This window comes from Lissotriton vulgaris, chromosome 10 (assembly GCF_964263255.1).
Source record: "Lissotriton vulgaris chromosome 10, aLisVul1.2, whole genome shotgun sequence".
Classification (NCBI taxonomy): Eukaryota; Metazoa; Chordata; class Amphibia; order Caudata; family Salamandridae; genus Lissotriton; species Lissotriton vulgaris.
Genome location: NC_141698.1, coordinates 453,642,998 through 453,666,529, shown reverse-complemented (window position 1 = coordinate 453,666,529; position 23,532 = coordinate 453,642,998). Strand labels below are relative to the sequence as shown.

At 48.2% G+C, this 23,532-nt stretch overlaps 1 protein-coding gene across 6 annotated transcripts in view; it reads left to right on the top strand.

The window, feature by feature from the left end:
* LOC147685396 (uncharacterized) overlaps positions 1–23,532 on the top strand; it is a 379,028-nt gene that overhangs the window by 299,837 nt on the left and 55,659 nt on the right. The gene's annotated exons all lie outside the window — the stretch shown is intronic.

The window sequence follows — 23,532 nt, the reverse complement described above, 5'->3', positions numbered from 1 at the left end:
AAAAGTCTGTCAATATCAGGTTGGACTACAGAATCTCTGTCACTAAATGTGGGCATTGCAAAAGTACCCCTAAATAGAGAATGCATTAGCTGTGCCTATATTCTTGACCCCTTAACAAACTGGGTGGTGTTTCCGACCATATTAGGAACATATTGCTTCCTTTCCAGTCAAAGTCCACTCTTTTTCCATGGCAAGAGCCACATAGGTAACACTAACAAACAATGTGGGTATTGCCACTGCTGTTGGGGTGGTTTGTCTGACTAGTAAGGAGTCTGGCAAGACACCTCCCATCTACAGTGCACAGAATTGGAAGTTAAGCTACTGAAGGCACAGGCAGGGGATCTGTTGTTTTTCAGGGATCCTTTGGTATACCCTCAGGTTGTAGGACTCAAACGTCACATTTTTCTCCTTTAACTTTTGGTATTAATCACTGACTTCTCATCTTCAAAATCTGTTCCTTAAGAAATCTCTTGTCAGTAACTTTGGGCATTGTAAATCCTAATAGTTTATCTCTACTTTTTCAGCAGTGCAAGATAGTTGATAAGGACAGCTAATGAGATTTTAAGAGTCAGAATGATATTTCACAAAGCCTAGCTCTGTCAACGGTACCAATTAGGAAAAAGAGTTTGCGCTTAGGTTATATGTGGGTATTCAAGGCTGTGTAGGAAGGATATTGAACGCTTAGGTGTCTAGGAAGATGTGTAACAAGAAAAAAATATTGTTTTATTTCACACTTCTAAGGTTAGATATGTGGTGAAAATATGGTTAAGATATGATGATCTGTATCTGAGGATTTCTTAAGCATGAATAATCATGGTTTGTCCATGGACTTGACCTCAGGACACACACTGCTATCAAATTCTCAAGCAGAGCTGTGTGCTCAGTTCTGGAGGATCCAGTATCGATATATTGCAAAGGTTTGGATGCTACTCTGAAGTATTGAATCCAGTTCTAAAGGCCATGCCTACAGTGTTGTCGTCATTCTGTATGCTACATCTGCAATATTTTGCATAGACCTGGACGTCTCATGGAGGCAATCTTTTGAGTATCGTGATCAATGACAGAGACCCCACCCGGAGTAGTCTTTCCAGTTCTGAAGGCCACATCTCCAGAAGCAGAAGGATAGCTTGAATACAGTCAAAATATAATGTTGTCCTGAGATAGTCACATATCACTGGGTGGTATCTGTGGTGGGTCCTATTGTCTACTCCTTGTGCCCCTGGCCTTTAACATAGTTACTCTCCAAATACATTCACAATCACTCCCTTAGAAGTCTCACGCTGTTACATGAGTTTTTTCGTATTCTTTCTACAGACAGCAACTATTCCAAATTAATCACATGCATTTTTACAGTACTTCTTTTCCAGAACAGCCTCATCATCTCTTGAGTACTTGTTTCAGGGAGGGGATCAGCTGATCCCAAAGTAATGCATCAAGGGAACCAATAGCTTAACAAATTAGTTATAGCATCCCGGCCGCCTTCTGTGCTTCCATACACCAGTGCCTGGCAGTTTGCCCTGCCGGACTTTCACATTTCTGTTAGACGTCCCTTTGTGCTGCTAGCAGGCTCTAACTGGCTAGTGTTTTGTATAGTTGCTGGTTACCCCATAGCCCTGAAATGCCCGTTGCTGCCGGTAGTCGACTATCTTTCTCAGCACCTCGGACAGAAGGGTATTGATTGGCCCATCCCCTAAAGACTTGGATCTTGGGGCATTAAAATGGGAGGGTAGAAAGGTCCCTTTTTGGATACATTCCCTGGGACAATCAGCTACCTAATAATTTCTGGTTCACTTTGGAGAAGTAATCATGGTACAGTGTCTTGATGTGAACCTGTTTAAAGCGGACCCTATTAACTGCCTTACTTGGAAAAGTGAAGACCTTTTCAAAATCCGTACCCTATTATCTCACTCGTCCCTCTCCCATCTCTCTTTGAGCCATTCCCCTTTGGTCTGCTATATTTTTCATTAACATCTTGTGGATCCTTTTGGTCTAGGGTTAAAGACAGAGTTAAAGTCACCCCCTATGTGCATGGGATTAATCTTCAGGAGGACAGGCGACCAGACAGTGCATGCAGAAACGAGGCCTGGAGTGTGATGGGAGCATATATGGACCCCAATATTAGGTGGTGACAGCTACTAGGCCTAGTATGACCACATATCGGCCTTCAACGTCCACCACAACACTTTATCTGCCACTAATGGGGTCCAAGGTTTTACTCAGCACAACACTCCTCTGGCTTTGGTGAATACCTGGCCTACTAATCATTTTTCGAGTCTGCCGACTTCAGCTAGCATTAGATGTGTCTCTTGTAATAATGCTAGATGTGTGGATCTTCATCTAAGATGTGAGTACACTGCCTAGAGGCTGGGGTGTGTGCATGTCAAACACATTCCAGGTTATGATGTTAATGTGGGTCATGTGTGAAGTGTATTAGTGAACCCAGTCGGGTGGGGCTTCTCGTGACATGTGGTGATAACTGTGGGTGAGGGCAAAGAGAAGGGCTAGGCACTCCAGAGCCACTAATCATAACTGGGGAGGGATAACAGAAAAATGAAGCTTGGAACATCATCAGAGGAGAGCAACAACAGATATCCTCCTAAACTATTGAACTGACTTAGGTCAGCTGTTGGACTGACTGTCTGTGTAGCAGAAATGTTGGAGGAGGTGTAGAGGCCAAGGATGATCTACCCCACATGTGAAGCATATTTATATGCACCAATCATTGTTGCGTGCTATTATGGGCCAGTACTTCACAATAGTTCACAGACAAGCTGCGCATTCTGCAGGGAAGATCCCCAATAAGAGCCAAGTCCCCCCCATAGCTACAAGAGAAGAAGCGTTGTGAGAAGTTGGCCTGGTATATGATGTTTACTATTCTAGTGAGCACCTTGCACCAGTCCAAACAACCCTTATGGTGATGGTTGTAAAGTCAACCTTATAGACCAGCTATCCTAGGGGTAGCAAGGACAAAGCGGGCTTAGGCTAAACTCAAGGGGGCATGTGAAGCCAGCTGTTTTACCATATGAAATCCATTTAATACCAAATGAAAGGACACCACACAGGATATATATTCAAAATATATATGTATTTATTTCTAAACAAACCCCTGAACTCTGTATGAGCACAGAAGCACAAGCGCAAAACCATATATCAAAAAAGTGGTATAAGTACCACGACACGAACAATGGTAATGCCTAGGGCCTTGGGAATCCCAGGGGCTACACTGGACTAACAATGGTTAGGGAGCAGGAGGCCCACGTTATGCGTGTGCAGTGTCTAAAAGCACATGAGTGTACACATTGAAGTCAATGGGTGCGTAAAAGTTATAAAGTTAAAGAATTAGGAGTCTTCCGACTGGGCTAGAACTTAACCACTGTAAACTAGGACACTAGGGATGTAAACCTCTACAGGAGCACCGTAGTACTCGCGTTACCTAACCCACAGGAAGCGGGTGCATAGGTCCAAAAGTGTGTCGGGTTTTGTCGTGGAGATCTATGGAGCCTTGGAGTAAAGGTGCTGCAGGCGGCCAGAAGAGAAGAGTCCTGGTGGATCCAAGGGTGGATCGAAGATGTAGAGGACCTGAAAGCAGAGGGGACAGAGTCTGGGTCACTAGCCAGTGACCAGCGTGGAACCAGGATGGAACCAGGCGATGTCGGGATGCGATCAGGTGCTGATGGGAAGCTTGTCTCTGCAGCCACGTGGACTAGGAGGCGTCGACGACAACCAGGATGGAGGCACGAGCTGTCCCATGAAGGCTCTCGCTGTCGGCGGTGTCGGCTTTAAGATTGAAGGCAAAAAGCCTTGGCAAAGAATCGCAGGAATCGATGTAGGCTTCTTACTTGGACCACCAAGGTCTGAGGGGCTGCTTCTTTTCAGGGAAGCAAGGGCCAGTCTGGAGCAACCAGACCAGCGGTGTAGTTTCACGGGATCTTCGCCAATATGGCCATTAGCCAACGGGCAAGTGACTGGGCAGACCCGTCGAGCAGGAAAATGCAAAAGGGCCCCACGCAGAATTCGTGGAGTGTGCAGAGCTGATCTTTGGTGCAGATGCTGCTCGGGGCTGGTGCTTCTCAATCCCCAATGCACAGCTTCGAGGAGGCCTCGGGGGCTGCACAGTTAGCAGGTCGCAGACTTTTCAAGATGGCCGGTCCCACGTCTCTCGTCGCCTCCACGGGTCTCAGCTTTGCAGGGACTGTGGATCGGGCTGTTGGATGTCTGGGAATCTGGTTCTTGTCAGGCTCTGGGCTCGGGCTCCGGCGGGAGGTGGCGGCAAAGCAAGTCGTCGATCGCTGGATGGTGCCTGCTTGTGCAGGGTGGTCACTCCTTGACCACAAGGGAGATTCTTCAGTCGTCTTCTTTCAAAGTAGAGTGACGTAGGTCCAGAGTTTCGTTTCAGTCAGGATAATCTAAAGTCTCTAGACTCAGCTCCTACCTATATACGAATCTTAGGGGCTGGATTACCTGCTAGGTCCCTCCTATGGGTGGGACCAGGGAAGGGGCGGTTACACCCCTTTCCCTTTGTCCAGTTTCGCGCCAGAGCTGGGGCAGGAAAGCCCCAGCACCGGCTTGAACTGGACTATGCATGGGACACCTTGTGTGCCCCAGGCATGTCTCAATCCTTTCAGCCCTCCCTGTCCCAATACACAAAGTCCTGTCTGGGGTGGTGCTAGCACCTCCCAAGGCAGGAAACCTATTTTCCAAGCTTCCCTCGCTGGAAGGACTCCCAGCAGCAGGAGGTCAGACTTGTGTCTGTGGCAGCAGCATCCATTTTGTGATGCTGAGGCTCTGGTTAAATTTAACCGGGAATAGTAGGAACAACATGTCTTCTCCCTCTAGAAGGGTGGAATGCTACCCCCGTCGCCAGGACTGGCGAGGGGGTAGTATTCCAAATTGTATGACACCTTACTTGACATGTTTCGATAAAGCCAAACCATAGTTAGCATCTAACCGCGAGGATTATAATGCACTTAAGAGTATATGGTATGGCAATATCCTAGAACAGCTAAAGGACATGGTTCCGAAAGCTGCAGACAGGCTCAGCTCATGCTGGAGCACCATCTCACATAAAACCAAGCACTCTGCCTCCAGGATTGTTAAGGCCTGCCATAGGAGTGACTTATAGGTGTATATGTGTCCAGACATAAGGTTAGATATAGGTATACTATATCTAAGCAAGTGGTGATTACACCACCTTGCCCCAGCTGAGTGATCAGCCAGTTGTGTCGATTTGAATGGCCAGCCAGGGGTGGCAAAAGATATGCTGCAGCCCCTGGTAGGCCTTGGATGCACCTATGCCCTGGGTACCTATGGTACACTGTACAGGGGCTCATAAGGTGGCCCAGTATCCAATTGATAATGTACCTAAAGTACATTGTAGTGAATTTAGAGAGAGAGCAGCTGGGCTGTGGGTCTGATTAGCAGGCCCACAGCCACATTAAGTCGAAAACCAGTGAAGCAAAAAGTGGGGTGACCATAGGAAAGCAGACCCTACTCTCCTACAAGCGTTATAACATGTATGGATAAAAAATTGAAATAGTCGAACAGCCAGAAAGGCCTCAAGGTACAGCAGAAAGCAGAAAGGCCTCAAGGTACAGCAGCTGTAGACAGGTTAGATATTGCTGTCTGCGGGGTCACCTAAGGTTGGGCCCACAAGTTTGCCCGAGAGGGCCATGTAGTGGAGGAGTCTTCATCACTGATGGATTTTGTAGTCAATGTCAATATCTGGACTTTGCTCTTTGTGTCACTTCTCAGACACCTTCTGCATGGCACGGCACCTCTCCAAGATTACTTGCTCCAAGTTTGGGGCAGCGCCTGGTTGTAAAGGACGTTGTATATGCGGACGGCACCCTTGTTTGCATTTCGTGAGCTTGCCAGGTCAGATGACATGGAGGTCGTAGTCGTAAGTCCAGTGGATTCCAACCAGTACGAGGTCTACTCAGCTGAGTCGAAGAAGTGTGTGGTCCACTCAGCAACCACACAGAGGCGGCCAGAAATAAAGGCGAATTAGGAATGTCCAATTCGTGTAACTGGCACTTAACCCCTCTGTTGCTGTATCACTATATTATAGTCAGAGAAGAACATAACTGGGGTATTATCTACCTTTATGTTCTTCATTTAGCGCCGTTTGTGCAAGATAGCGTCACAGTCATGGAAATTGAGCAGATGGAACAAAAGGGGCTAGGATTTGTACCCCTGAGGGGCCTGTGGCCTGGCACATGGTGGGCATGCTCAACATCAAAGAAGGGAGAGAGCTTAGCATCCCAGAGAAGTGCACAGACCCAGCTGTCAATGTAATGTACTGAGTCTTGGCTCTCAACACCCTCTGGTAGGCCAACCATGCAAATATTGTTCCATCTGGAGCAGCCCTCTGCGTCTTTCACTCTGCACTCCAGGGTGTATACAATGTCAACCAGTTCCTGCTGTTAGGAGTCTGATGCATGAGCTGCCAGTTTGAGTTCAGCCAATGTCTGTTCAACGGTATGGCCTTTGCGATGGTCGGCATGTAGCAGTGTGAAGGCTGCTGCTAATTTATCAATTCTACTTTCAAGAGATGTCTGGTTTACTCAAGTGCCGCCCCAATTTTCTCCACAGTGTGTAACACCATGTTTATTTTGGTGACCTAGGGACAAGATGAGTCCGCTGACACTGCCATGTCAGGTTCCCCAGATGGCTTCTTCAGGGTTGACGGCTGTTGCGACACCTCGGGTTTCCGAGCGGAGGCGCACCATAGCCAACTAATGTGCATTGAGGGGGACCCATATCTTGGCAGAATGGACTTATCTTTTCATATACTCAGACCATTTGTTTTATCCTGCGCCCGCTGGGTGCACTAGCAACACACAGTGCGGGGTCCACCAGGGATCATTGTCGGCATGAAATATGCTGGCCTCTGGCATGCCCACCAGAGGCATCTCAGCCCCTTCAGATGCATCGCAAGAAAGGGCCCACTTACGTGCCCCTTAGTGTGCATCGGTGCGCAGCAGCATGAGCAGCTCAGGGAGGCACCAGGTAGATGCGCCGGTCCCCAGACATAATGGAAATGGCATGATGTGTGGCCTGGTTACGTGCACCAAAAGGAGAGTTGCGGTGCCGTAGCACAAGCAGCTCCTTGTTTCCAGTTGATCATGTGGTTTCTGATGCACCAGTTTGGGACCTCTTCAATAGTATACTGTAGCTCCTATGTCAGCTTCCAGAAGGGCCCGCTTGCAGACACCATTTTGTTATCAGGGTGTGGCAGCACAAGCAGCCACGTAGAACTTGCAGCCTTGTGTCGCCAAACCTTGAATTGTAAAAGACCAGTAAAAGACAGTTAACAAGATTTGCACACTTGACCTCACAGCCAGGTCACGTTTTACAGTGGATAGGCTACTTCCAGAGCAGTGGGAGGGAGAAGAGGGGGGTAAAGCTTTCAGGTAGGTTATAAGGCTAGAATCAAGTGCCCAGAGGGAATAACGGGCTGCTTCCACAGGGCCAAATGCAAGACAGGGAACAAATCAATGGGGGGGGGGGTCTTCAGCCAATCAAGCCATGCTAGCTAGGGGGTCAAGGCACGGGTGAAATATCATGCATTGCCTCAGTACCAGTTGGGCGGCTACCAATACTTAGTGGGAGGCTGTATTCTGTAGGTCACTTATGTAGGAGGCATATCTTGGTTTGAAAGTGGGTATGCCTCTGTCTCATTCAAGGGCAGCTTCCTCTATCTTGGTAGAGCATCAATGATCCCAACAACGGCAGTGGGGGACTGGGTCCGATCTGATCCCCGAGTCCCAACTATTTACCAGGACTCACAGAACTGGGAAAATGGCAGCTGCTGGTTCAGGTGAGTTTAGTCTGGCTGAACCGTGTCTTACATCAGGATCCCTGCTCAGGTGGAATTGCCCACGTAGTCAAGTCAAGTCAAGTAATTTATATAGCGCGCTACATACCCAGAGGGTCTCAAGGCGCTTGAAGAAGGGTGGGGAATTACTGGACAGATTTACAAGCCCCTTGCGTCACTTTTGTGCCGTCGTTGCATCACTTTTGTGACGCATCGGCGGCGTAAAAGTTGCGGTCCATTTACAACGTGATGCATCTAGGGAGATGTGTCACGTTGTAAAGCCCTGCGTGACATTATACCTGCATCAGGTATAATGTATGCAGGGTGGGCGTTCCCACGAAGGAAAACCTAGTAAAAGTGATTCAGTGAAATCTACAAGATTTCACTGAGTCACCTCTACGATACCACTGCGTCAAAACCTTACGCCTGCTTGAAGCAGGTGTAAGGACTGACGCAGTGTATTGGGAATAGGCCGCAACACGCATTGCTGGAGTTGCGTCATGCTTGCAACACAACTCCAGCAATGCGTGACTTTTCCATCAACAGATGCATCCGAATTTCTGAAGCATCTGTCAATCCTTGTGCCATGGTGCGCCGTATTGTAAATACGGCGCATCCATGGTGATGCAAGGGTTTTGCATGGTGGCGCTGGGAAAGTGGCACATCTCTACAGATGCGTCACTTTTTTGTAAATATGCCCCCAAGAGTGCTCTCCTAAGCCTTACCCGAGACTAAAGCTCAGAACGAATTCAGGACTGTACCGCCTTACAATGTGTATGTATGTAGTCACTGATAGTTAGGACTACATCACGCGGTATTGCCTCAGCCCTGGGGCTCTGCTTTCACTCCATCTAGGCCTGGCAAGGCCTTCAATCACTCCCCAGTCAGCATGTCTCAAACAGGGGGATGGAAATAAGGGGGGTGGCAGCGCAGCTGCACCACTGGTGTTTTCACTCACTTGCGGCTTCGCAACATTCCCCGTAAGGCCCTTCTCCGCGGTCCGATCACGTCTGCCGGCGCTGTGTAAAAGAAGGGAGGCTTGGGCCCTCTTGATGGCTCCATTGAAGCGCAGTCGCCCCCACATATTAATGGCCCGACTGAAGGACTGGGTTCTTTTGGACCCAGCGGTGCCAGGGCACAACACCTGAAACCTTCGTGGGTAACCTGCTCCGGCGTACAAGTCACAGAGACACGGGACACTTCCTTCGGCGTCAAAGAGTCAAGGTTTATTTACTGCAGGGAACACAGAAGTCACGGCAAGTACACCACGTGCAACTTGGGGAGACTGCTTCAAATTGGTTTTGTGGATCGCTCCTTTTATACAGTTTTTACCCATAGGCTAACATTAAACACAAAGGTTTACAACTCAGTTCCCACATCGAGCTCCCAGAGGGGTCGCTTTGGTCGCTTTGAAACATACAAGGTCCGGAACATAAGTGCGGAAACATTTGGCGGTTCCCAACTGTAAAAACCCATCTTCCCACCATTAGCAAATTCCAATCAGCAGTAAAGTGGATCGAAACAGGAACGAAGACAGGTGCAGAGGAAGACGGAGACAGTGGGGAGATCGGAAAGGGTGTAAAAGGGGAGGTGCCGGGAAGCACGAGATACAGGCATCAAAGGGACGTGCCTAATGAGATGCACGGCTGAGACAATAAGTCCGTGCGGCAAGATGAGCCTCAAGCGGCGCCACCTGCCTTACAGTAGCAACCCCCTCGTCATAAAGACACTTTCAAAGGACATGTGTCTTCCGCAAATATCTCGGAAGTCCCAGGGTCGCGAAACGGACAGCGTCCGTTCGCTGACTACTTGAGGGCAAGAGACAAAATGGATGCCGTATCTAAGATGGAACCCGTGGGTACAGATGAAAAGCCCACATAACAAACGAACGGTTTAAGTTAGCACAGCGAAACTGCGCACACTTACTAAACTCGTCATTTGCGGTTCATAGATACTAGACTCGACCATATTCGTACGAGTCGAAAACACCACTTACAATTGTCACGGAACCTCAGACGCTCCTTTTGCCCTCATGTAGGCAAGCACTAGTCGGAATCATATTCGATATTCATCAGACCATCAAGATGTCGTTGTAGCATAGATCTGTCCGACCGAGTCCCCTTGGTAACAGGTGGTTGTCTCATACACGTTGTAGCACAGAGGCCACATAAGGCAGGACCACACTGCACACAAAGGCAACACGTGAACAGGAACACTACCACAACCCCGATGATCATCAGAATCTTCCAACCCCAAGTCGACATCAGGCCCCAAAACCAACCGAGTAGCGTCCAATCCCCTACATCCACGTGTATGGATTCGGAGATCTTATGCAACTTCGAGATGGCTTGATAGACAGTAGGAGCATTATCAGGTATGAAAATGCAACAGCTCGAATGGATCACTTTACATACCCCACCACGATCTGCCAAGACGACATCTAAAACCATACGGTTTTGTAACGTCATAAGTCTCTCCGCCTGAAGTTCTGTGGTGATATTACCAAGGGCACTGGCAGTAACATTAGCTGTCGATTCCACCACTCGAGTCAAATGTCTCAGGTTCCTACTATTAACCATAGGTCCCCAAAACGGGAGGAAACCCTTGAAAAAGTCTCCTGCCTCTTGACCGGCAGTATCCTCTTCGCTAATTACGCCTCGTACAACTCTAGTCTTATGGTAATCGGCATCTACAGTAAACGTCGGAGGCAACAGATTTGCAACAAAACATGAGCCCATAAAGTCTGAGGGCAACCATGTATATGCACGATCATGACAGATGAAGTACGTACCCTTGGCAGCCAGAAGCACAGGGATCGGGGACATTGACAGAACGTAACTTTCAGTGCAAGCACTTACTCCAAGTGAGGCTTGCGAACCACGACCCACGATACAAAAATTACCAGTGTGGGGTACGACCCATATCGGAGGCGAGCTTTTAAGCTGCTTTTCATTAGTGAACGTACTATATTCCCCTCTATCCGGTGCCCTATAGGCTTGTACCTCTGCCTTAGGGATGAGAAAAGCATCATAGATCTCATCTTCCAAATCCTGTATTACCATCGATACTACCCACTGCCACGAGGTAGGACCCGGTTTGGGGGAACGTTCTGAAGAGGGGTGGAAACCTAGTGCGCTTCGAAGCATTGTCTGGTATGCTCGAGCTGACCCTTGGGAACTATACGGTAACACCAGATATGGAATTCCCTTACCCGTAGTATGTGGCATCAACCCACACACCCAACAATTAGTAGTGTTAACCACTAACTGATGCTGATGGAGGAGCTGGATAAAGGAATTGTTGCGGAATTCTACACGTCTAGCCTGTTCGTGTTCCGGTAGAATATGAAAGGAATGGGGAGAAGCAGTAGTAGCAGTAGAAGTAACGTTAGAGCAAGAAGTAGGAGTAGGGGTAGGAAGTAAAAAGTAGGACATAGCATAATACACCCCACCCGCCAAGAATGCAGAAGCAGTTAAAAACAGTACAAACAACTGGAATACAACACATTTAGTACGACTAAGTTTCTGCAGTTTGACTCTATACGCCTGAGCTCCTTCCAAATCGTTCAGCTTCGAAAATGCCATTTCCCTACGACCGTCCGCAACGTTTCTTGACGCACTTCGTTCTGTGCAGCAATAGTCAATCCCCAGGAGTTCCTAGGAACCGACGGCCTTTAACCTAGCGTCAAGACCTACTGTCCAGAAGGAAGTACGCGCGCGGCCCTACGGCCCTCAATACACAATCTGTATTTATTTAGCACAAAAAAATCAGCTGTGGAAGGAAAAAGATACAAAAATCTCAATATATGTACAAACAATTTTCAATCATACGGAATGTTCAGAGTTGATCAGGGGAAACGAGGATATTGCAGTTATCAGTTTCAGCAAAGCAAGAAAACAATTTTATTTGTCCTTAGTATGAGAACGCAAAGAATATCGATGTTTCCCGGGACGTGTCTGCTCGTCAAATAAAGGATCCGTTGAAGAGACAGCGTCCTGCTGATCAGTTTGTTGATTTGGTCTTGAGTCTTTTGCTGACAATGTTCCAACAGTGGCTTTCTGCTGCGCCGAGTGTTCACCAACAAGTTGTGCGTCACTAAAAGGTACAAACGCCGGCAATGTCTCTGCTTCTGTTGACGCAATGCCTTTCCTCACCCACGGGTCTGCCGGCAAAGGAATAGGGACTCGCTTACAATGGGTAGCATGTACCCAGTTCTTCCGTCCCTCAAGACGAACGGCAGTCCTCGTGGCCAAGAGCACCTGGTGAGGTCCAACAAAGCGGGGGTCCAGATTCTTCTTGCGCGAAAAATTACGGGTGACAACCCAATCACCGGGCTGGAGCTGGTGGCCTGGACCCTCCGTCTGCGTCGGCAAGGCGTCGTAAACCTGTTGATGAATTAACCTCAGTTTAGCAGTCAAGTCATGTAAGTAGTCAATCAACATCGGATACTCAAGATCAACGAATATACCTGGCCTAGGAACCCCCCACACATTCGCAGGACGGCCGAACACTATTTCATAGGGACTAAGCCCTATTCGGGAGTGTACAGTCGCCCTAGTTGACAGTAGTGCTAGAGGCAAAGCGTCAGGCCACGAAAGTCCAGTCGTAGCCTGAATCTTCGCTAATTTTAGCTTAAGGGTACCATTGTAACCTTCAACCAATCCAGCTGACTGGGGATGATTGGCGCTATGGAATTTTTGATTAATTCCAAGGCCCTTACACACACTCTTCATCACACTTCCAACAAACTCACTTCCGTTATCTGACCACACAACTCTAGGCATTCCGTACCGAGGAAAGTATTCCTTCAGTAGGATTTTCGCAGTAGACAAAGCAGTATTATCTTTGAGGGGATAGGCCTCGATCCATCGGGAGAATGCGCAAACCACAACCAAAACATATTTCAGGTTATTGCATCGCTCCATATGGATGAAGTCCAATTGAATCACCTCAAAGGGATACGAAGGAGGAGCAAAACTGCCAGGGGGAGTTGGGGTTCCTTTGCCAGGGTTGTACATTATACACACCATACAATTCTTCACCAGACGTTCAGCACACCTCGTAATACCATCATTCTTCCACACATCAGCCAACAACTTGCAAATGCCTTTCGCGCTAATATGTGCTAACCCATGTGCCATTGTCACAACGGCTAGTACATACGCATCCGGTAACATCCATCTTTTCTGATCCGACAAATCAATCCAGCAACCATTCGCATCCAACCTTCCCGTACTTTCTTTCCATTTCGTCTTTTCAGTGTCGGTGGCCTCATTCTGAATTGCTTTCACGCTCTCTATAGTATTCTCACACATACTCGATTCTGTAGGCCACCTAACCGAACTCGTCACATACATTCGAGTGCTAAGGTTCCGGGCAGTCTCCTTAGCAATCTCATCTGCAAACGCGTTACCACGACCAACATCATCCGTCACCTTGCGATGCGCACTACACTTAACAATTGCAACTTGAGCAGGCAAAGTCAATGCATCCAAAAGATCGTTCACGAGCTGGCCATGCTGTATTTTCGTGCCATGCGACGTGAAGAAACCACGCTCTCGCCACAACCGTCCAAAGCTATGCGCTACACCGAAAGCATACTGGCTATCGGTGTACACATTCACACGTTTATCTTTTGCTAATACACATGCTCTAGTAAGAGCAATCAGCTCTGCAGCTTGGGCAGAATTCTGATTCAATCTCGCAGTCTCAACAACAGTATTCAACGTCACAACAGCATAAGCAGTAGTCACATCACCATTCGGCAATTTAAAACATGACCCATCCACATACAGGGTGCCGTCAGGGTCTTCCAATGGGGTGTTTTTAAGGTCCACTCGACCTTTTGTTTCCTCCTCTGTACGCAAGTAGCAGTCATGTTCTGCTACTTCATCTGACTCTGCACTAATTGGTAACAAAGTTGCCGGATTTAGGACATTACAACGTTTTATCTGAATGTGGCTTGCCAAGAGCGTCAATTCGTACCCAGATAACCTCGCACTCGTCAAGTGCTGAGTTTTCGTTCGATTCAAAAGAGTATCGACTGCATGCGGAACCATCACCGTAAGCATATTATCCATGACCAATCCTGCTGATTGTCGGATGGAGACCGCAGCTGCCGCGGTTGCTCTCAAGCAACTCGGCAATGCTCTAGCTACTGGGTCTAAGGTCGAGGAAAAATATGCACATGGACGTTGCTTACCACCAAAAGGTTGCGTTAAGACACTCAACGCACAACCTTCCCTCTCGTGAACATATAACGTGAACGGCTTGCTGTAATCAGGGGTACCTAACACAGGAGCCGAACACAATGAATCACGTAATTCAGAAAAACTTTTCTGACATTCTTCCGTCCATGGTAAAGGAGTTGGAACATCCTTGCACGTAAGAGCCACCAATGGTTTCGCTAGCAATGAAAAATTAGGAATCCACTGCCTGCAGTACGACGTGATACCTAGAAAGGCACGCACATCTCTTTGGGTTTTTGGCACAGCCATTCGCGCAATTGCTGCAATTCTCTCTGGGGTCAATCTCCTTCCCTCCTTTGACAATAAGTGACCTAGATAGGTTACTTCTTGACAACAATATTGGAGTTTAGAAGGTGACACCTTGTGATTTAACTCACAGAGATGTTGCAGCAACGATACCGTAGCAATTTTGCAAATGTCCTGAGTATCAGCAGCCACCAATAAGTCGTCGACATATTGGATTAAAGCCGCACCAACCGGCAACCTAAACGCATCCAGTTGACCCTTCAAAGCTTGACTGTAAATCGATGGACTTTCACAGTAGCCCTGAGGAGCGCGTTTGAACCGGAAGCTACGTCCTCCAAGAGAGAAACCGAAAAGGTCTCTGCTCTCTTCGGCAATCGGGATGCTGAAAAACGCATTTTTCAAATCAATCACCGAAAACCATGAAGCAGTAGCTGGAATCAGAGTCAGTAGCGCCGTGATGTCAGGCACAACAGGGAATTGAGGAACCACAATTTTATTTACCTCCCGTAAATCGATAACAAAACGATAAACAGGCGGTTTGGTAGGATCAGTACGTTTAAGAATGGGCAGTACAGGGCTGTTGCACACGTTTCCCCGAGTCTCCTCAATAACATCTTTCTCGATCAAATCATAGATGATCGCTAACAAAGCTCGTTCACCATCAAGGGAGATACGGTACTGGGGAATACGTGGCAATCGCACATTCGATTTCAACTGAACAACATAAGGGGAGATATCAAGTAGGCCCACATCGTTTGGACCCGTCGCCCACAAAGACGCAGGAAGAGAATCCAATTCCGGTGGAAGCTTATCGAGGGACAAATACATGGGAGAGACTACTTTCTCTCCGAACGTAAGCTTTACACCCGCAGGAGAACAATACAAAGTTGCATACAAACGTTTAAGCAAATCCAGACCCAAAAGATTTTCACCACAACCAGTGGTCAAAATCAACGGAGCTTCGAGCTCACGAGGCCCAATTTTAAGGGGCAAAGGGCGCGAAACTGGATTGCTAACAGGGGCGCCAGAGAATCCAACAGATACATTTGTTAAGCCAGACAAAGGTGCGCCAGGGAGTTTCGAATGCATGATAGAACTTTTCGCTGCACCAGTGTCCAACAGAAAAGGCTCAACGACGCCCGATGTAGCAACTGCGACGTAAGGCCCTCTCTGATCAACCGGAACTGATACCACTCCCTCTCCTTGTCTTTGGCTGTCCTAGTAATTACTGTCGTCAGTTCCCTGATCGACGTAATAATCGTCTACATTGTACTGCGCAGATCGTCCTTGTGATGATCCACGTTGATCGAAACAATTATTAGAGTTTGACGAGTTGTCAGAGCGGTCGTTCTGAGCACCACGACCTCTACCACGTGATGCATTCTGCGAACCACCACGGCCTCCTCTAGACGAATTACCACTATTACGATCATTTAAAGCAGGACAATCAAATTTAATGTGTCCCTCCTGTCTACAATAAGCACATTGGTTGTACCCTAGAGAAGATCTGTTGAAAGAGGAATCATTACGCGATTGCGATCGATTCGATTGCGACTGTGATCTATTCTGCTGAGACGCATTCTGATTAGAACGCGGCGGATATGCTTGTTGTAACAACACTTTAGTTTTCAGCTCTTTTGTCTTTTTATCAGCACGGTCAGTTTCCTCTTTTTCTCTATTTTCGTAATATTGTGCCGTAGCCAGAATCTGAGCTGAGGTAGAAACGGCCCACGCACTTTCTGAATTCTTCAATTTATTGCACAAGTCGGGCAATAAGTTCGATACAAATTTATCAACAAACAGCCTTTGTCCACCCTCAGTACCCATATCCTGTCCACTATGATCAACGAATGTTTCCTCAAACCTCGTAAAGAAGTCTGAAACACTCTCATCTTTCTTTTGTTTACAGGCTGACAACTTATCCCAATTTACCTTCATAGCTGGCATAAGCGTTTTCATTAACGTAATGATTCGCTGGGGAAGAAGTTCAATCAACTGATCGGGTTTAGTAGCAGCCGCTTGTCCAGCGTCTGCCGCTGTAATGGCATTCCAATCACCACCTAATTCATTTGCGTGATCTTGGTGACGAATCTTAGCCCATACCGGTTGCGGTACGACATTGCCAAACAACATGTCGATATCGGCAAGATTCATTACCGTAGCATCTACGAGCTGCGATAATTCCTTATAATACCCAGCAGGATTTTTGCGAGGATCGGGCAAAGTTTGTTTCACCTGAAGCACTTCCGATCGTTTCCAAGGGAGATGTATCCATATTCTCTGGAAATGTGCCGGAACTGGCTGGGCACCAGTATTATCAGCTGGTACCCAAACTGGCGGAACTTCACGCATAGGATATTGGCCAGACTCAGCTTGTTGGCGTTCAAGATCCTCTACAAACAGTGCGTGAGGAATGGGAGCTAGACGGAAAGACAGCAACTGCTCGATAGCACGTCGGACATTAGTATCGACTATCAGTCCAGTTGCGAACTGAAGCCGAAGATTAGACAGGGCGGTCAGCACCTCGTCAGGCGCAACTGCCGCTATCTGATCATGTAAAAGTTTACACATTTCGTCAAACACATACCTCTGAGTCGGTATGTTGAATTGACTAAATGTTTCAAGAACAACACGGGGTGGATTTCTCTGCGGATTGTCTATCCAACTCATCGCCATATTGTACAGTGAAGCGCGTTCTCTATTACCAGGAAGCTGGCTACGTCTCTGAGGACCATCGGAACCAGCAGACCCAAAAACAGGTCCGAGCGACTGAAAGAAGCTAGCCGCAATGGGAGAATTACGATTACGAGTAGAGGGACAAGAGTAAGACACAGGACTAACAAGAGAAGGAGTAGAAACATTAGCAACGACAGGGGTTAACAACACAGGAGCAGTAGTGTGAGCAGGAGTATGTGGAAGCGGAGGAGCAGTAGGAATAGACACAGGCACAGGAGCAGGAACAGTCGGAAGAGCGGGTGCAGGTTGAGGAATAGGTGGAGGAATAACAAGTGGGAGAACAGGTACGGCAGGGACCACAGGAGCTGCGGCACCCTGTACGTACGGAGGTGGCGACTTCATAAGATAGGACATTAAAGGATCCTCAACTGCCTCTTCCTTCTTATCCGACTCCGTAGGCAAAGCAGGATAGCATTTATCTATGGTCATACGCTGCAGCCTCTCAAACACTTCCCTATCCTTATCCTCCTTATCACGCTGAAACTGCTCAGCTTTCTTTACAATAGTAGCAACATTATCTCGCTCACTACGTTTATTCTGTCTGATCTCTTTCTGTCGGGCTTCTTTGCGCCACAACCGAAAGGCATCAAACATGGCCGGCCTAGATTTACGTTCGAACAACTTAATTTCCAAATTATCTAAGATCGACGCTTCGAAACTACCGTGAGGTGGCCAACGAAGATCGCCGTCTTTCTTTGTATATTTTATCCAATAATCGTTAAAAGCAATCGGGCCTAGCCCATGTTTGCTATATAAGTCATAAGTAGGAGTTCCTACCGGAGGTATCGGACACGAGTCCTCCAGCAGGGAATCCGCACCACAAGGTCTAAAGCAACTGAACAAAGTACTGCGACCAGGCATCTTGCACGCTAGCCGAGTTTCACAAACTTCAAGGGTTACGGGATTTACCAAGTCCCAGCAAGAACAAAACCCTCGGTCTTTGGCGGCTGCAGTCGTCAAACAAATACAACAACAAAGTTACGCTAGCAAAGTGTCACCGACAAAAACACTCACACAGCGTGTACAACAACAACAAACCACTAGTGTTTACAACAAAGACACTCGCTAAAGTGTCTACAACCAAGGATTCTGGGAGCGACCCACAAATACTTAACTCAAAGATCAATGGCGTCCTCAGGAAGGCCCGTCAATCGTCTCGCTATACCAAGGTCTACGCCAGGCGCCAAAACAGGTCTACAGTCAGGGCAGCAGTCCGTCGCAGCCGTTAGGAGGCGGGAATCTTCGCGGGAAAAGTCTTCGGGCCACTTATTTCGACAACAGGATCGATGAAGCGGGGTGCACCTTCCCTCGGAGATTTCACACGAAGTTCCTCACGATCGTCGGGCTTGGACCGGTACCACTGATGCAGCCCCACGTTGGGCGCCAACTGAAGGACTGGGTTCTTTTGGACCCAGCGGTGCCAGGGCACAACACCTGAAACCTTCGTGGGTAACCTGCTCCGGCGTACAAGTCACAGAGACACGGGACACTTCCTTCGGCGTCAAAGAGTCAAGGTTTATTTACTGCAGGGAACACAGAAGTCACGGCAAGTACACCACGTGCAACTTGGGGAGACTGCTTCAAATTGGTTTTGTGGATCGCTCCTTTTATACAGTTTTTACCCATAGGCTAACATTAAACACAAAGGTTTACAACTCAGTTCCCACATCGAGCTCCCAGAGGGGTCGCTTTGGTCGCTTTGAAACATACAAGGTCCGGAACATAAGTGCGGAAACATTTGGCGGTTCCCAACTGTAAAAACCCATCTTCCCACCATTAGCAAATTCCAATCAGCAGTAAAGTGGATCGAAACAGGAACGAAGACAGGTGCAGAGGAAGACGGAGACAGTGGGGAGATCGGAAAGGGTGTAAAAGGGGAGGTGCCGGGAAGCACGAGATACAGGCATCAAAGGGACGTGCCTAATGAGATGCACGGCTGAGACAATAAGTCCGTGCGGCAAGATGAGCCTCAAGCGGCGCCACCTGCCTTACAGTAGCAACCCCCTCGTCATAAAGACACTTTCAAAGGACATGTGTCTTCCGCAAATATCTCGGAAGTCCCAGGGTCGCGAAACGGACAGCGTCCGTTCGCTGACTACTTGAGGGCAAGAGACAAAATGGATGCCGTATCTAAGATGGAACCCGTGGGTACAGATGAAAAGCCCACATAACAAACGAACGGTTTAAGTTAGCACAGCGAAACTGCGCACACTTACTAAACTCGTCATTTGCGGTTCATAGATACTAGACTCGACCATATTCGTACGAGTCGAAAACACCACTTACAATTGTCACGGAACCTCACGGTGAATCGTCAGGGACAGCCACGGGCGACAGCACCCATATGGCTACCATGAGCACTGGTCACGAGGTTCACAGAGGCAGGAGCCCTCCCACGCCAGGGGCACGGCAGTGTGTCCCATACTAGTACCCCCTCTCCGCAGCATCTGGGTGCAAGTGGGCATAGCACACCTCCAAGCGAGTTGGATAGGCAGCCGGGGTCACACACAGTCTCTCCAGTCTGGTTGCGGCAACCTCCCCCAGCCCGTCCTCAAATGGATGTACGCCGCAACCAGGTCCCGGCCCAACTCCCCCCGCCAACCACCAATCAGGTCAGCAAGGGTGGCAGCAGGTATCAAATGGCTAAGGGGGTAGTGCAATGTGTCCAGTAATGTCAGACGGCAGCCAGTGGTGAGGATAAGTGGTGGATAACAGGGTAGTATTGGGTAGCCTCCTTAGAGCGCGTTCAGCATTGTCGCTTGTCGCTTGTTAACCATGCCCCATGAACTGGTGGCAGACTGATTCTGAGCACCCCCACTGCGTATGTTAGCCTGTTTGCGTTAGCTAGGTCACAGTGCCACTAGAATCTCCTTTTTATCAGAGACATTGGTTTTTGGGAACCTCCGAACATGACAACCCTGATTCCTCATACTCGTGGAAAAAATGAACTACTTTTCGCTCAGTCACTCGTGCGTGCTCATTTGGTCTCAGATAGTTACACAGAAGAAACAGTCGAGCGTGTTTACAATGAGAATTTATTTACAGTTGTTCTAGTGTACAATATATGTGCTGCAACAACTGTTAAATAGTAGCAAAGATATATGATCAGCAGTACAATGAATAAAAAGGGATAGTACAGTTCTACCATTTTTCAATAGCCATGAAAATATACATAAATATAAATGCATTTATAAAATAAAGCGCATACTTCTACGATGCCTGTCTAGATGGACCTAAGTATACCTAGCATGTGAGTAGGTGCGAAAGAAGCCAAGAATCCCGCTAGTATTTAGTCAAACCCCATTACCTGAATAATGAGAGTGTGGGACCTCGTCCTGGTCTCGAGTTGGACACCCCGCAAGGAATGATTAGACCACTGTCAACTGGAGCGACTGCATAAAGGAGCCTCAGCGTCTCTGGTTAGTGTGTCGGTACCCTCTAACTACTGATAGCAAGAGGTGCTGTATTTATACAGAAAAGTATAGAGTCCCTTTGTCCCATGTGTCTTGTGTTAGCCATTGTTGGGTATGAAGATGACGGATGGGATGAACCATTAACATAGATGTTTATGCAGGTGGATTCTAGCCCCTGCCTGGTTTCCTAGAACTCATGAATATTTAATCATACTGGATAGGCACATCGAATATGGTATAGGAGGCCATTGTTTGGGAAAAACCCTCCTCTGTACCCAAACCGCAGTCTAGATAAGATTAAGCCCTCAGCGTCCATTATTGTGGAGAATAGGGAACTAATGTAGGTGAAAGATTATGCCTATATTAGGGCATCTCAAACCATGCCCATATTAGGGCATCTATATGAAACATAACACCCACTCCTCTTATAAATAGTCAACAATAATAATCAACATCAGCAAACTACTAATTCATTTTTTTTTTACATTTTTTTTTATTTTTTATTTTTATAAGACCTTTATTGTACAAAGTGCATGTTACACAGCTTCCAGCTTACAACCCCCGGGGCCAGCCGCGTGAATCAATATTTATATGAAACATTGCCAGATGAACACAGCCGTATGGCCGACAGCCCTGAGGTTCGGCAGCGAAGAGTGTTTCATTGCAGCACTTACATTCAGTAAACCACTTAGCGTTATAGATGTATAGGTCTGAAAGTTTTTGTCTTTTTTATTTATCAAGCAATGATGATGTTCGGCAATGCCGCCAGGCGGATCGCAACCCGCTCCCACTAATGAGTGTTATGGGTAAGTGTGTCAGTGTGTTTCTTCTTAGCAGCGGGCGCGGGGCGCTGAAATCATAGGGTGGGTCCGTGCGACATCGCAAGTTTTCAATGAACGAGTGTCTATGTAGCTTATTATTCCGAGCAAGAGAGGTTCATGCTGGCGGTGATGTTTAGCTGGAGGCACCCTTGCCATGACAATCACTGTCAGTAACCCCAGGTGTGTGACGCGTCACAGTAGCTGCGATTTGGGCGAGAGAGCCGGTAATGTATGAGACAACCCAGATCTACTTGTTCATCTTCGAATGGTACGCACAGCAGTCATTTCCTTCTGGCTGCTTTCTATCGCTGCAGTGGTATATCACCCATGGGAAGGGGCCCAATATGTGGGCTAGGATGTGATAGCCAAGTATATGCGTGCAACGCGTACAATGTCTTTATAAACTGACTTCAAAGAGCCTGGTCGAGGAAAGGGACCATTGCATTGATAAAGCATCGGAACATTAACAGGGGGAATATATGCAAAGGGGAGGGGGAAGCGTGGGTGGGTGTATCCATGTGTGTAAGGGAGTGAATGCAATGATACGGTATCAGTGTAGGTCTGGCGGTTGGGAAGTGGATGGCATCTTGTGGTTCGTGCGTATGTCGAGGGGGGTCGCCACTATGGGGGCATACCGAATGTGTCGTTGAAGCGTAGCCTGTGGAATAGCTCATGTCCAGGTTGCGTAGTGAGAAGTTGATGTGTGGAGGTGGGGGTGGGGCAATTATTGCTACATTGCTGAACAATAGGGTATGGTTCGTGTGCTTTTCAGAACATGAGTGGGACATAAGTAGCGTTCAGTGTGTTGCGCGCAATGTGGCATTGGTGCGAGGGCGTGAGCTCTGGTCCTTATCGCTGTGTCAGTAAGGGAGGGAGGAGGGGGGGAAGGGGGGCAGACAGAGTGAGTTGGGGGGCGGTGGGTATGAGCGGGTCGTGCGGTGACTCCTGTGGGGGGGTGCATAGGTTGGGTGCAGATCTCTTCAAGTGATCCCCTGTTCCAAGCATTTTTGCTGGAAGGAGTGGAGGATGTGGTCCCATTGCTGTGCAATTGGGAATTTCCTAAGTCCTGCCGTCTCTTCCCGTCGTAAGACTGTGCCTTCCGCTCGCGCCCAGGTGGTAAGGGATAGGTACCAATGTCGTATATGTGGAGGTGTGTCGGCCTTCCACCGCTAGGTAAGCAGCAGTTGGCCGTGATCAACCCAAGATCCCAGGATCGGGCCGGGACCTTGTTGAACTTTGTACGCTTGTACAGTCCCAGAATGCAAGCCTTCCAAGTTCTCGGCACGTGTTCGCCAGTGCAATGCGTAAGCAAGGCTGTCATCTCATCCCAATATTGCTGGAGGTCAGGGCATAGCCAGAGCATGTGTAGTAGGTCCGCACACACCAAGGAACAGCGTTGACAGGCAGTGTCAGTGACCGAAAAGTATCTGTTTGTTTTTTCGGGAGTGAGGTAGGCGCAGTGCAGTATATAGAGTTGTATGATTTTGAAGCGAGGATTACGCGGGACATTAACCGGTCCAACCAATATCATCGCCCACTCCTTATTCGTCCAATCCCTCCCCCTGTCCGCCGCCCACTTCTCTCTCAGCTGTAAGGTAGTGGGTTGTGTGTGAATCAGGAGAGCTTGCGCTAACCAGTGTATGATGTGGGAACCGTTGCTCATAACATGAAGGTATTGTATGAAGTAGTGCATCGGTGGTTCCCCAGACATGTCACCCCAAGCAGCAGTTAGCATGCGGATGAGGGACGCGTGCAATAGGAATTGTCAAGCCGGGAGGGCTGGATCTTCTGCAAGGGTCACGAAGAGGAGCAGGGCACCGTCAGCGTACAGGTCCCCTAAAGTTTCCACCCCCGCAGTTGTCCAGCTGTCTAGCGCTGCCTCCGTCAGTGCTCCGGTTGTTGTCGGGGTGCCCAGCAGAGGGAGTATTGGGGCATATGGTGTCGTTGTACGGGTAAGACGCAGGCATCGCAAATAACACCTATGCGCCACCGCTAGGTACAACTGCGGGGGACGAGGAGCCCGGGCCAGTGGATGAAACAGCGTGTGTACTTGTAATTGAGACCAGGTAGCGACATCCGTGGCAGTGTCTCCTAGATTATTACCTCCCAGCCAACCCGACACCCACTGCATCTGTGCCGCCAGATAATACAGTTCCATATTGGGAACCGCTAGTCCCCCCGATTCAGTGGGCATATACAGCTTCGTCAGCGCAACACGTGGTCGGCCCGCATTCCAGATCAAGCCGCGAAGT